General features: G+C 38.8%; 1 protein-coding gene across 2 annotated transcripts in view; it reads left to right on the top strand.

Annotated features, from left to right (window-relative positions):
- LCLAT1 (lysocardiolipin acyltransferase 1) overlaps positions 1–13,466 on the top strand; it is a 190,526-nt gene that overhangs the window by 95,153 nt on the left and 81,907 nt on the right. The gene's annotated exons all lie outside the window — the stretch shown is intronic.

The raw sequence follows: 13,466 nt of genomic DNA, 5'->3' as shown, positions 1-13,466 counted from the left end.
TTTCTGGATTGCTAACTAATCACACTTGACTGGCAAAGGGAGTTTGGGGCTTTTAGAAAGCACAAAAAGAGGAATAACATTAAAGAGATAGTGATTTAAAAAGTGTCCAGGTCATGGATTCAACTAAAAATCTACCTCACATACCTCATGGTTTCAACGTAGATTGTCATAGAATCCTGCTGTTGTCAAACTGCATCATAAGAATTGTGGCAAAAACTCGGAACCACCACAAATTGTGAAATTATCTAGATTGTTCCGGATGAGACCAAGAAGAAGTGAGAAGTAACCACATGACTTCTGATGAATGCTTTTATCCATTCTCAGAGTGATCAAGGCATACAAAGTCTGAATGAAGCCTCAGAGGCTCCTGTGGGTCCTGCTTTAGCAAGACATTTGAAACTGGGTCAGACACCACTTCTCCTAAGTCTGACCTCCCTGAATATAACCTGTCTGACAAAATATTTAGCATTTTTTGGTCAAATCTGATTTACAAAAATAACTGGAATTTTTAAAAATTGCTCTTGGTGTTGTATATGCATTCTCCTTTTTTCAAAGGTCATGAATAGAAACTACTTGGTTAAATGCTGTTGTCCACCTTGCCCCAAACACTGGAGAAACAGTGATTATAGTGCGCACTGCTGTTACACATGAACACGCAACAAAACAGAGATCGTACATGAGTTGGGAAGGTAATCCATCTTATGGTGTCAAGTTTTCAGTTTTCACTGTATTTCATTAACTATTTATGTTAGGTATAAAGTCACTTAAAGATGTTTCTCACACAGTTTTAAGAGTCACTAAATTTACTGAAGTCACCTAAATTTTATTATCTGTTGTATATTAACACCTAGGGCTTCCCAGGTGATGCTAGTGGTGAAGAACCTCCCTGCCAGTGTAGGAGATTTGAAAGAGATGTGGGTTCGATCCCTGGTAAAATCCCCTGAAGGAGGAAACGGCAGCTCACTCCAACATTCTTGCCTGGAGAATCCCATTGACAGAGGAGCCTGTGGCCTATAGTCCATAGGGTCACAAAGAATTGGATGCAACTGAAGCGACTTAGCATGCATGTATATTAAGTACAAAGAATGGATAATTTTCTATTTGAAATATTGTGTTTATAATACTGGGCACCAAACTTAACTCCAGGGAGAAGGGAAACTCTCCACTTCCTACCCAGCTTCCTCCTGATTAAAATGGACATTCACAAAGACTAGAACCATCTTTAAGCCATAAATATTTTTGATATCATCCAATTTGGTGGACGCCCCTAAGATGGGGATATTACATTGTCCCCCTGGAGGAGGAAATGGCAACCTACTCCAGTGTTCTTGTCTGAAAAATCTCATGAACAGAGGGGCCTGGCAGGCTACAGTCCATGGAGTCACAGAGAATCGGACACAACCGTGTGAATGAGCACACATCATTTTTACTACAGGTGGTTTTTTTTAGCACACTTTCAATGTTATAAGCAGGCTATATATCATGTATCTCATACTTATATAAATTCAGTAGTTTTACATGAATTGACAGAGTTCTCTATCAACTGACCAACTCCCTGTCATTCATGTTTTGGCTGAAGTGTCAGCCTTTTATGTCATCCACAGCACTAATAAGCTCCCACCCCTCAGTACCAGGTTAATATCTGAAGTTTTCAATAACCCTCCATTTTCTTTTTGCTGCTATCAATAGAAAGTGTCACTTTTTATCAACTTCAAGATTAATTCAACTCATCTTAAAAACTCATTGATTGCCTCTGACCCCTTCACTGTTTCACTTTGTTATGTTTCCCAGGATCAAAGAGAATACACAGCTTGCTGGGCACATTAACATAAGTTTCAGAGGCAACTATTAGAGCAAATAAAACATTTTTATGCAATTTTGTCTCAAAATTTCCTCCCAATTATGAAAAACAACACACCCGAATCCTCTTTTCAAATTATAGAAAGACATAAACATAGAATTACCCACCAGGACCGCTGTTCTTGGTATAGTGTGGACCCTTTCTAAATTTAACATTTCATGCCTTTCTTCTGTTTTACAACTCAAGAGAAAAGATGAATACATTCCTAGATTGAAGACTCTCCACAAGAGTCAATAACAGCCCACTCCTGCCAGTTTCTTTGTTACACCTGAGACATCAGTTTTACTACCTTCGTTAAGTGAGCCTAGTCCCCCTGAGTAACAGCTGCTGAGGATCTCTACAGCAAATATATTTGAAGCTCCCTCTGTGACCCTTTTTGCAAAGGGCGCTTCTAGTCAAGGATTCCTAAACATTTAATGACTAAACGGTAGATTGATTATCTTATTGCTTCCTACTATATCTAAATCATAGAAGGTCTCATAGCAGCTTTCTTTCCTGTGTTGTTGCATCTATTACAAAATATCTAAGGCCAGAGAAGATGTTTCACTGTTTTTAACAGTGTATTTCTATGATAAGCACATCCCATGAAAGCACATGAAAATACCCCATATTGCCTTTCTCAGCCTTCTATCAGCCAGTTCCACCAAAGGCATGTAATAGGGAGACTTCTTGTTAGGAGGCCCTGGGAAGGATTTTCTTCCTTAATAAAATAGGTTCATGAAGGGACAATGCCATTCCTTTCCTACTTTGGGACATTATTGTGAGAACACATCATACTTGGAGCTGCTGCAACCATCTTGCATACAAGAGGATGGCCAAATAGAAATGTGAGACTGGTTTCTGAACCAGCCTTGGGGCCAGACTTCACTTTATGTGAGACACGTACACCGAGGGTGTAAGACTTCTGTTGCTATTCTGTTATTTAACATAGCCCGGAGCATCCTGATACAACTTCTTTCCCACATTTCACCAATGTATGCAGAAAAGTATCCAACAATTGATTTACTCATTCAGTAAATTTTATCAAGAGGTTATAATGAATTAAAATTTATATGAAAACTGTCAGAAGAAATAGGTATATTAAAATATTTTACTTCTATGGCTGGATATCATATACAACTATATTTTCAGATACATAACACAGACCACTTTCATCTTAGCTGTTCTACTACTAGTTGAAAAATAAGTTTTTCTAGTTTCAGTTGCCAGACTTCCTTGGCTGAGACTGAGTTTTGATGTGGTGTGTTTTTTTTTTTTTCTGTCAAAGAGGCAGGGAAACCCACTGGGAACGAAGGTTTAATAAATTTAGTTAAGTCATCTGCCAGGCAGTATACCAGGATTATACTTTTTTCTAGAATTACATTGAGAACTAAGTAATTTTTTTAGGGTTGCCTTGAGATGCGTGCGTGCGTGTGTGTATATTTGTGGCCCCGTGGGTTGCAGCCCACCAGGCTTCTCTGTCAATGAAATTATCCGGACGAGAATACTGTAGTGGGGTGCCATTTCTTACTCCAGGGGATCTTCATAGCCCAGGAATAGAACACCATGCAGGTCACTTGAGTCTCCTGCATTGGCAGGCAGATTCTTAATCACTCACACCACCTGGGAAGTTAAATGAAGCTCTTGTTTTGACTGTGTTCACTGACTTCTTAATAAAGCTCAAGCTCTGAGCTGTGCGGAAGTTGACAGATTCTTTGGTTGGGAGAGATGGTTTTGGGCTTTTAAGATTATTCAGTCAGTCACTTACTGGTGTTACTATGGTAAAAGTGCAAGAAAAAGTAAAAGTTGCTCAGTTGTGTCTGACTCTTTGTGACCCCATGGACTATACAGCCCATGAAATTCTCCAGGCCAGAATACTGGAGTGGGTAGCCTTTCCCTTCTCCAGGGGATCTTTCCAACCCAGGGTTCGAACCCAGGTCTCCCACATTGCAGGTGGATTCTTTACCAGCTGAGCCACAAGGGAAGCCCTTACTACAGTTCAGTTCAGTTGCTCAGTCGTGTCCGACTCTTTGCGACCCCATGAATCACAGCACGCCAGGCCTCCCTGTCCATCACCAACTCCCGGAGTCCACCCAAACCCATGTCCATCGAGTCGGTGATGCCATCCAGCCATCTCATCCTCTGTCATCCCTTTCTCCTGCCCCCAATCCCTCCCAGCATCAGGGTCTTTTCCAGTGAGTCAACTCTTTGCATGAGGTGCCCAAAGTATTGGAGTTTCAGCCTCAGCATCAATCTTTCCAATGAACACCCAGGGCTGATCTCCTTTAGGATGGACTGGTTGGATCTCCTTGCAATCCAGGGGACTCTCAAGAGTCTTCTCCAACACCACAGTTCAAAAGCATCAGTTCTTCGGCGCTCAGCTTTCTTATATAGTCCAACTCTCACATCCATACATGACTACTGGAAAGACCATAGCCTTGACTAGACGGACCTTTGTTGGCAAAGTAATGTCTCTGCTTTTGAATATGCTATCTAGGTTGGTCATAACTTTTCTTCCAAGGAGTAAGCGTCTTTTAATTTCATGGCTGCAATCACCATCTGCAGTGATTTTGGAGCCCCCAAAAATAAAGTCTGACACTGTTTCCACTGTTTCCCCATGTATTTGCCATGAAGTGATGGGACCAGATGCCATGATCTTTGTTTTCTGAATGTTGAGCTTTAAGCCAACTTTTTCACTGTCCTCCTTCACTTCCATTGAGAGGCTTTTTAGTTCCTCTTCACTTTCTGCCGTAAGGGTGGTGTCATATGCATATCTGAGGTTATTGATATTTCTCCCGGCAATCTTGATTCCAGCTTGTGCTTCTTCCAGCCCAGCGTTTCTCATGATGTACTCTGCACAGAAGTTAAATAAGCAGGGTGATGCACTCCTTTTCCTATTTGGAACCAGTCTGTTGTTCCATGTCCAGTTGTAACTTGCTTCCTGACCTGCATACAGGTTTCTCAAGAGACAGGTCAGATGGTCTGGTATTCCCATCTCTTTCAGAATTTTCCACAGTGTGCTGTGATCCACGTCAAAGGCTTTGGCATAGTCAATAAAGCAGAAACAGTTACTACAGCTGGTCACCTAAATTGGCTTGCCCATTAATGGGTACCTTCTCTAACACCTGAGTCACCTGCATTACTTCAGAATGCAAGGTTCCCCACAGGCAAGGTATGAAGCATATTTTGACTGTAGGCCTTTCCACGCCCTTAGTTCTACTGAAAAGTGAGGATTTTTTTTTTTTTTGGCCTAAATTAATAAGCACTTCTAAAAACTATCCAAAATGCATAGTATTTAACAGGACAATTTTAGGAGAAAGCAGTAAGAGTGTGGGGGAGGAGCTTTGCAGTTTTTTGTCTGCTTTGCACTTAGTAGAGAAGCACAAAGTTAATCTTACGATGACCAATTTGAGCCAACTTTGAAAAGGGTGTTTTACAATAATAGTAAAAAGATAGGAGAGACGCACTCAGTGTGCTTTATATATAGTTTGTTTGTCAACCTTAATTTCAGTAAATAATGGGATTCCAGTGCCTTGACTGGTCCTTTCAGTTGTGACTAAGTAAAGATCTATAAACTGTAGTGGTAGTTTTAAAGAGAAAGGTAATACTGGGGATCAAGTGAATTAGCTGTTGTTCACATATGTCTTTGTTAGGGGGGTTTACAAAAGCCAATGTGGCTTTTTATTTCCTTGTTTTTTATTTTTCTAAATCTTATGGCAAATACTCAAGTCTGATGTTTCTGAGAGTTATACCATTGTGTAATGACTACCAGGCAGGGACCTATCATGTGACCAAGATTCAACATGTCCTTCCACAATAAAAGGCCCAAACTGTATCTTAGTATTGTTGGTGCTGATAATCTTCAACTATTAAAATCAGTTAAATGAATCCCAACTAAGAACACTTAGGTATTTAATTTTACACTGCAAAATAGCTGTTATTCATGTATTTAATTAAACAGAAGTTTGCATTAATGTTACATATTCTTAAATGCCTTTTTATGCAGAATAATTTTAGATTTATTGAACATTTGCAAAGAAAATAGAGAAAAATTTCCTATTTTTACCCAATAATTTTCCCCTGATGTTCACCTCCTACACAACTGTGTGACATTTGTCAAAACAAAGAGATTAACATGGGTGTAATACTACTGATATTAACTAAAGCACAAACTTTATTCAGATTTCACCAGTGTTTTCCCAGTGTCCTTTTTTTTGTTCTGGGATCCAATAGAGGATCTTGGTTTTTTGTTTTTAAATTTATTCATTTTTTTAATTGAAGGATAATTCCTTTACAGAAGCAATTGTTGCTTCTGTTGTTTTTTATTTTCTGTCTAACCTCAACAGTTGTTGAGGTTAACCAAAACAATTGTTGTTTTCTGTGTAACCTCAACGTGAATCAGCCATAGGATCCTGTAATTTTTTTTTTTTTTTCATCACCATATTCCCTTAGTCTTCCTCCATTCTGTGGCATTCCTTTATTTTAGTGCTTTTGACGAGAACTGGCTGGATATTTTGTAGACTGTCTCTTGTTTTGAATTTGTTTTACATTTGCTTTCTCATGACATTTTCTCAGGATTAGTTGAGGGTTAAGGATTTTGGGGGAAAAGCCTCACAAATGTGAACTGACTCATTTCATGGGGAAGGTTCATTATATCAACCTAGCTTATCACAGTGATATTAATTATAATCATTTGATTAAGGTGGTGTCTGCCAGGATTCTGCACCACAAAATTAATGTTTTCTCCTCTATTTTATTCAGTAAGAGCAGTCTACATACAAGTGCTGGTTGTGGATAGCGGAATTAAACTTCACCTCCTAGAGTGGGGAGTATCCTTTGTAATTGTGTGAAGGAGATTTGTCCCTTCTCCTCAGTTGTTTAATTATCCAGTATGAACTTACCAATATTTTATTCTTTGGGTTATAATCTAATAGTACTGTTATTTATTTTGTAAATTCTGAGAAATAGAACTTACTTGTCCTGGATTTATTTGTATAACCATTGTTATGCACAACCACAGTCAGTAAATATAGTATTTGCTCATGATTGTTGTGATATGAGTTGATATAAAATTTGCATCTGTTCATATTATCACTCATTCTTATTTAAGAGAGGTCTGTGGGTAACATTTCCTTGGTGCATCCACACCCTGTATTCAGGATTAAAAATTTGTGGAAGGGAACAGTTTGTCGTCTCTCTTGCACATTGCTTTTTTGTTTCTGGCATTGCATTCATGATCTCATAGTAGATACTGTAATGAATTAATAAAAACTTGGACAATAGTGATAAGTTAATCTATCTTTGAAGTTCAGTTTTTAGCACATTAGGTGAGTAGTATAGATATTTCTGTGGTTCTCGTAACTATAATTTATCCTTGAACACCACTGGTTTGAACTGCATGTGGATTTAATCCACTTAAGGTATTTTTTTTTTCCTAATAAATATGTACTGTAGTACTATACAATGTGTGGTTGTTTGAATCCATGGATGTGTAACTGTGGATATGGAGGGAATAACAGTAATGTTATAAGTGGATTTTCGACTGTGCTTGAGGGCAGGAACCCCTAACCCCCAGGCTGATCAAGAGTTAACTATATATTTATCTACACTGAAATGAAAAAAGGAAAAATAAAATGCTGTGGAGGGCTTACTTTTTATGGAAAAAGAATGCATAATGTTAAAAATACACTCAAATAGTTTTTTTTTCCCCCTAGCCAACTCTAAAACTTGATTAAAGAAAATTTAAGCCAAGGAAAACCAGGTTCTAAACTTATGGAATATCTTTAGACTATAGAGTATGCTCAGAGATTATGCCTGTCTGTTTTGAGAATGCAGTGCTAATAATGTAAATGGGGTTTTTGAAAAAAAAAAAAAAAGATGGTGGTAGCAGTGCCATGCCAGCACCCACAAGATCTATCTTTATAAACCCTGCTAGACCCTCCATCTTTGTCTGAGAAATTCAGGTGATAAGACAAAGTGTCCTCCAATGGAAAAAGTGTGAAACAGGCAGGTTATATAGACTAATTCCAAATTACATGATCAGTTGCACTGTTATTTATCAGTCCATAAAACTAGAAATAAATATATGATGACCTCAAGACTATTAAGAAAACTGTTAAGAAAAATCTGGATATTGCTTTTTGAGTAAAATAGGGATATTGCTGTAAATATGAATAACATGTAGCATTGGCAATGAAATGGGGAGAAAAAGACTCACAAGGCTTTGTGATTTTTATGAAAGAGAGAATAACATTTAAGTTGAAGAGAATAGAAAAGATTGAAAAGCATTAGTGATGTGTAGATGGAACATGAGAAGGCAAAGCACAAAGAATCATCATATCTTCAGAGGAGAGTTCTAAGAAGCTGACGATTCAGTCATTTTCCTTGCCTTTCTGGGATTTCTGAAACATATATAAAATATTAGAAAGTTTTATGACAATTTCATGGGTCTTCCTATTGCTCCCTTCCCCCAAGGGAGCAACAGCTGTCTCACTTGGAATGGAGAAATACGCTCAACCGTCAGTGTGTTCAGTCCAGAACAACTGCAGACAATGCAAAATCCACATTTGAGGAAAGTATGCAGCTTTAGAGGAAGTCTAAGAAGAGACTCTGAAGAACAGGTATTTCTCTGAGGAGAACATCAACGGTGTTTAACTAATGCCCTTAGAGAGATTCAAGTACATATTGCAGACAGGCTGTTAAGTACAGTGGTTAAAACCATCAGCTTTGGAGCCCGACTGCTTGCATTTGAAACCTGGTTTTACCACATACTAGTTCTTTGAGTCTCAGTGTACCTTAGTTTCCTCATCCATAAAATCGGAATAATTTTGCCTAATTTAGATAGTTGTCTTAATAATTAAATGAATTAATTAATGACCAATGCCTCAAAGAGTACTAGGCACATAGTAACCATTCAGTCAACATTTTTATTAAAACTACTCCTGTCTGTATGTGTCATAGCTTATTATAGTTTTTGCTCTATGTCCGTAAAAAATTGGCTTCTGTGATAAGGAACCAGTTGTGAAGTTTGAAAATTAAAGAGTTGCTTGCTGAAATGATCAATTAGTAAACCAGACACCACAGAAGAACAAATTAATGAGTCAAATGACCAAGCTAAAAGATTTTCCTTAAACAAATAATAGGAGATGAAAATTATGAGAGGAAAAATCCAGAAGTTTTAACACCTAAGAGACGTTCCAAATAGAAAGTCTGAAGGAATGAAGAAGAGAAAAAAAAAATAGTATTTTCTTAAATAAGGGAAGGAATATTCCTAGTTTTAAAGAAATTCATATTAGAAGAGTATCCTCACTGCTGAGCCGAATTAGTGAAAAAGTTGCATACTATGTTCATACTAGTAAAGTTTCACAAAACCAGGGATACAGAGAAAGTCAATAAAGCTTTCAGAGGGGGAAAATTAGGTTATCTACAGAAATCAGATTGATATCAGACTTCTTATTAGCTATATCAAGTTACAGAAGACTAGTGGGCAAAACAGCTTTGAAATTTTGAGGGGAAAATTACTTGGAAGTCTCAAGTTCTGTTTTAAGCAAAACTAGCCTCCAAAATTGAGAACAACAACAACAAAAATTACATTTCAGAGATATGAAGACTCAAACATTTTTTGAGAGAAATTCCTTGAGGAGGACTACCTCAAGGGTAGTCCTATATGTGGGATATAAGAAACAAATGATACGAGAAGCCAAGACAGGCTTACCGAGTCAAGTCTAAATATTCAGAAATATTTCTGTGACACGTAAGGAGTAGGAGTAGTAATAATGATGGCAGTTTGGGGGAACTGTTGGATGATTTGTTCAAATCTTGGAAGAGGGACAAGAGGAAAGCATAATTCTTTGTTTAGGGGAAGATTGTTTATTAACTCAACGTTGACAGTTATTTAAATGTTTGTTAGAAATAGAAAAGTGAAGTTATTTAAATCTTTGTTAGAAATAGAAAAGTAAAGTAAAACATGACCTTTAAAATAATAGAGTTTATAATTTCCAAGTTACTAGAAGTGGGGTGAGCAATTGTGAATGGGAAATTTTTTTGTTATATTTTTATGTTCCTTGACGCAATATCCTTGGTATTATTGTAACTTAATCATAGTAATGATAATAGTGATTACTTATTGAATACTTTGTGCTAAATAATCTTATTTATTTCTTACAATTCCTATCAGGTAAAATGCTATTGTGGCATTAGGCTTATTATTACATTTGGGATCGATGAGGGACAATGGCTTAAGGCTGACCAGCTGGTTTGTGGTGGCTCCCTGATTCTGACCCACACAGTCTCACTCCAGAGTTACACAAAGCCTACAGACTGCACTGTGGGTGTGCGTGTCCTCAGGTGAAAGAGGAGAGATGTAGGTGTCTATCGGGTGGCTCTCACTGACAATACATACAGTGGGTGAGCAGCAGTTGAACACGTGTCAGCAAGACCTATGCTAACCTTATTTATATTTGTAGAATATAGTATTCTGGTTTGAACTTGCTTGTGCTTAGTCACTCAGTCATGTCCAACTCTTTGAGACCCCATGGAATGGAGCCCACCAGGGTCCTCTGTGCATGGGGATTCTCCAGGCAAGAAAACTAGAGTTGGTTGCCATGCCCTCCTCCAGGGGATCTTCCCAACCCAGGGATCCCACATTGCAGGTAGATTCTTTACCGTCTGAGACACCAGAGGAAGCCTAAGAATACTGGAGTTGGTAGCCTATCCCTTCTCTGAGGGAACTTCCTGACCCAGGAATCAAACTGGGTTCTCCTGCATTGCAAGCAATTCTTTACCAGCTGAGCTACCAGGGAAGTCCCAGTTTGTACTTACTCAAACCAAATAATATGGTCAAAATCCTTCAAGCTAGGCTTTAGCAGTATGTGAACCAAGAACTTCGGAATATACAAGCTGGATTTAGACAAGATAGAGGAACCAGAGATCAAATGGCCAACATTTGTTGGATCATAAGAAAAGCAGGAGAGTTCCAGAAAAACATCTACTTCTGCTTCATTGACTACAGTAATGCCTTTGACTGTGTGGATCACAACAAACTGTAGACAATTCTTAAAGAAACCACCATACCTGTCTCCTGAGAAACCTGTATGCAGGTCAAGAAGCAACAGTTGGAACCAGACATGGAACAGGAGACTGGTTCCAAGATGGGAAAGGCATATGACAAGGCGTATGTATGCTGTCCCTCTGCATATTTAAGTCGTATGCAGAGTGCATCATGTGAAATGTGGGGCTGGATGACTCACAAGCTGAAATTAAGATTTCAGCTGGGAGAAATATCTTCAACTTCAGATATACAGATGGTGCCATTCTAATGGCAGAAAGTAAAGAGGAACTTATGAGCCTCTTGATGAGGGTGAAAGAGGAGAGTGAAAAAGCTGGCTTAAAACTTAACATTCGAAAAACTAAGATCATGACATCTGGCCCCATCACTTCACGGCAAATAGATGGGGAAACAATGGAAACAGTGACAGAGTTTATTTTCTTGGGCTCCAAAATCACTGCGGACAGTGACTTTAGCCGTGAAATAACCAAAAAAAAAAAAAGTCCAAATAAAGTCCTACAACTTTACTAAATAACCAAGTAAAGTTAAAAAAAAAACAAAAAAACAAAACCCTACAGTCTTTAAAATCATTGATTAAATGATGTAATGATAGTTCTATATATTTTCAGGGTCCTATAGTATCTAGCTAATGACAGTAACTATTGTTTTAGTTGTGTTTGATTGCAAGAAACTACCACTCATCCCCTCTAGCCGAAATAAGAAAAGCATATTGTAAAGATACACATGGCAGTAAGGGAGATGGAGTCTTGTGGATATTCAAGAGGTGAAACCAAGGACTGACCAGCCCTTGTGGAGAACTGCCTGTTGTTCTGGATCGCAGTCAGCTTTAGGGGCCTCAATAGCAGAAGTTGTTTAGGCCTTCACTACAGTGGGCCCGCTTTATTTTGCCCCAGGTACTACTGTCTCTATTATCTGCTTTCTTGTCCTCCGTTTGTCTTATATACCAACTTGCTTTCTCCATGGTCCCAGGTAAAATTTCTGAGAGAAAACATTTGATTGGCCAGATAGTTACTGTGCATGGCCCGGGGTTTTTTTGCTTCATGGACTGTCAGATAAGACTATTGAGTATCTGCCTTAAGTCAGGTATATTTACCACAGTTCAGTACAGTTCAGTCACTCAGTTGTGTCCAACTCTTTGCAGCCCCATGGACTGCACCACGCCAGGCTTCCCTGTCCATCACCAACTCCCGGAGTTTACCCAAACTCAGTGTCCATTGAATCGGTGATGCCGTCCAGCCATCTCATCCTCTGTCATCCGCTTCTCCTCCTGACCTCAATCCTTCCCAGCATCAGGGTCTTTTCAAATGAGTCAGCCCTTCGCAAGAGGTGGCCAAAGTATTGGAGTTTCAACTTCAACATCAGTCCTTCCAATGAATATTCAGGACTGATATCATTTAGATTGGGCTGGTTAGATCTCCTTGCAGTCCAAGGGACTCTCAAGAGTCTTCTCCAGCACTACACAGAATTCAAAAGCATCAATTCTTCAGTGCTCAGCTTTCTTTATAGTCCAAATCTCACATCCGTACATGACTACTGGAAAAACCATAGCCCTGATTAGATGGACCTTTGTTGGCAAAGTAATAGCTCTGCTTTCTAATATGCTGTCTAAGTTGGTCATAACTTTCCTTCCAAGGAGTAAGCCTCTTTTAATTTCATGGCTGCAATTACCATCTGCAGTGATTTTGGAGCCCCCAAAAATAAAGTCTGACACTGTTTCCACTGTTTCCCCATTTATTTCCCATGAAGTGATGGGACCAGATGCCATGATCTTAGTTTTCTGAATGTTGAGTTTTAGGCCAGCTTTTTCACTCTCCTCTTAGACTTTCATCAAGAGGCTCTTTAGTTCCTCGCTTTCTGCCATAAGGGTGGTGTCATCTGCATATCTGAGGTTATTGATATTTCTCCCGGCAATCTTGATTCCAGCTTGTGCTTCTTCCAGCCCAGCGTTTCTCATGATGTGCTTTCCATATAAGTTAAATAAGCAGGGTGACAATATACAGCCTTGACGTACTCCTTTCCCTACTTGGAACCAGTATGTTGTTCCATGTCCAGTTCTAATTGTTGCTTCCTGACCTGCATACAGATTTCTCAAGAGGCAGGTCAGGTGGTATGGTATTCCCATTTCTTTCATAATTTTCCACAGTTTGTTGCTTCCTGACCTGCATACAGATTTCTCAAGAGGCAGGTCAGGTGCTCTGGTATTCCCATTTCTTTCATAATTTTCCGCAGTTTGTTGTGATCCATACTACCATAGTAATTCTAGTCATTTCTGACCAAGGAGGGATTCCAGCTGGGAAAAACCTGGCTTTTCTAGGACTGCCTCTTCAGTAACAAGGTTGAATTTGCCTTAGAGAAAGGGAATGTAAGCAGTGTGTTTAGTGGCCATTGCATTTTTTAAAAATAGAAGCCACACTGAAAATAGCAATGAGATTTAGAGATTGAGTAGTACAGAAAGGGAAATACTAAAGACTTTGTACACATGGCCTGAGAACAGATCCTTTGCTTACTGCTTTTGTAAGCCTGATAACACATAGTAACTTGGTTAAAATTTCTGTTTAA

The sequence above is a fragment of the Capra hircus genome, chromosome 11, assembly GCF_001704415.2.
Source record: "Capra hircus breed San Clemente chromosome 11, ASM170441v1, whole genome shotgun sequence".
In the NCBI taxonomy this organism is placed as follows: Eukaryota; Metazoa; Chordata; class Mammalia; order Artiodactyla; family Bovidae; genus Capra; species Capra hircus.
The sequence above is the reverse complement of the archived record's forward strand: the minus strand, read 5'-3'. Positions and strand labels throughout refer to the sequence as shown.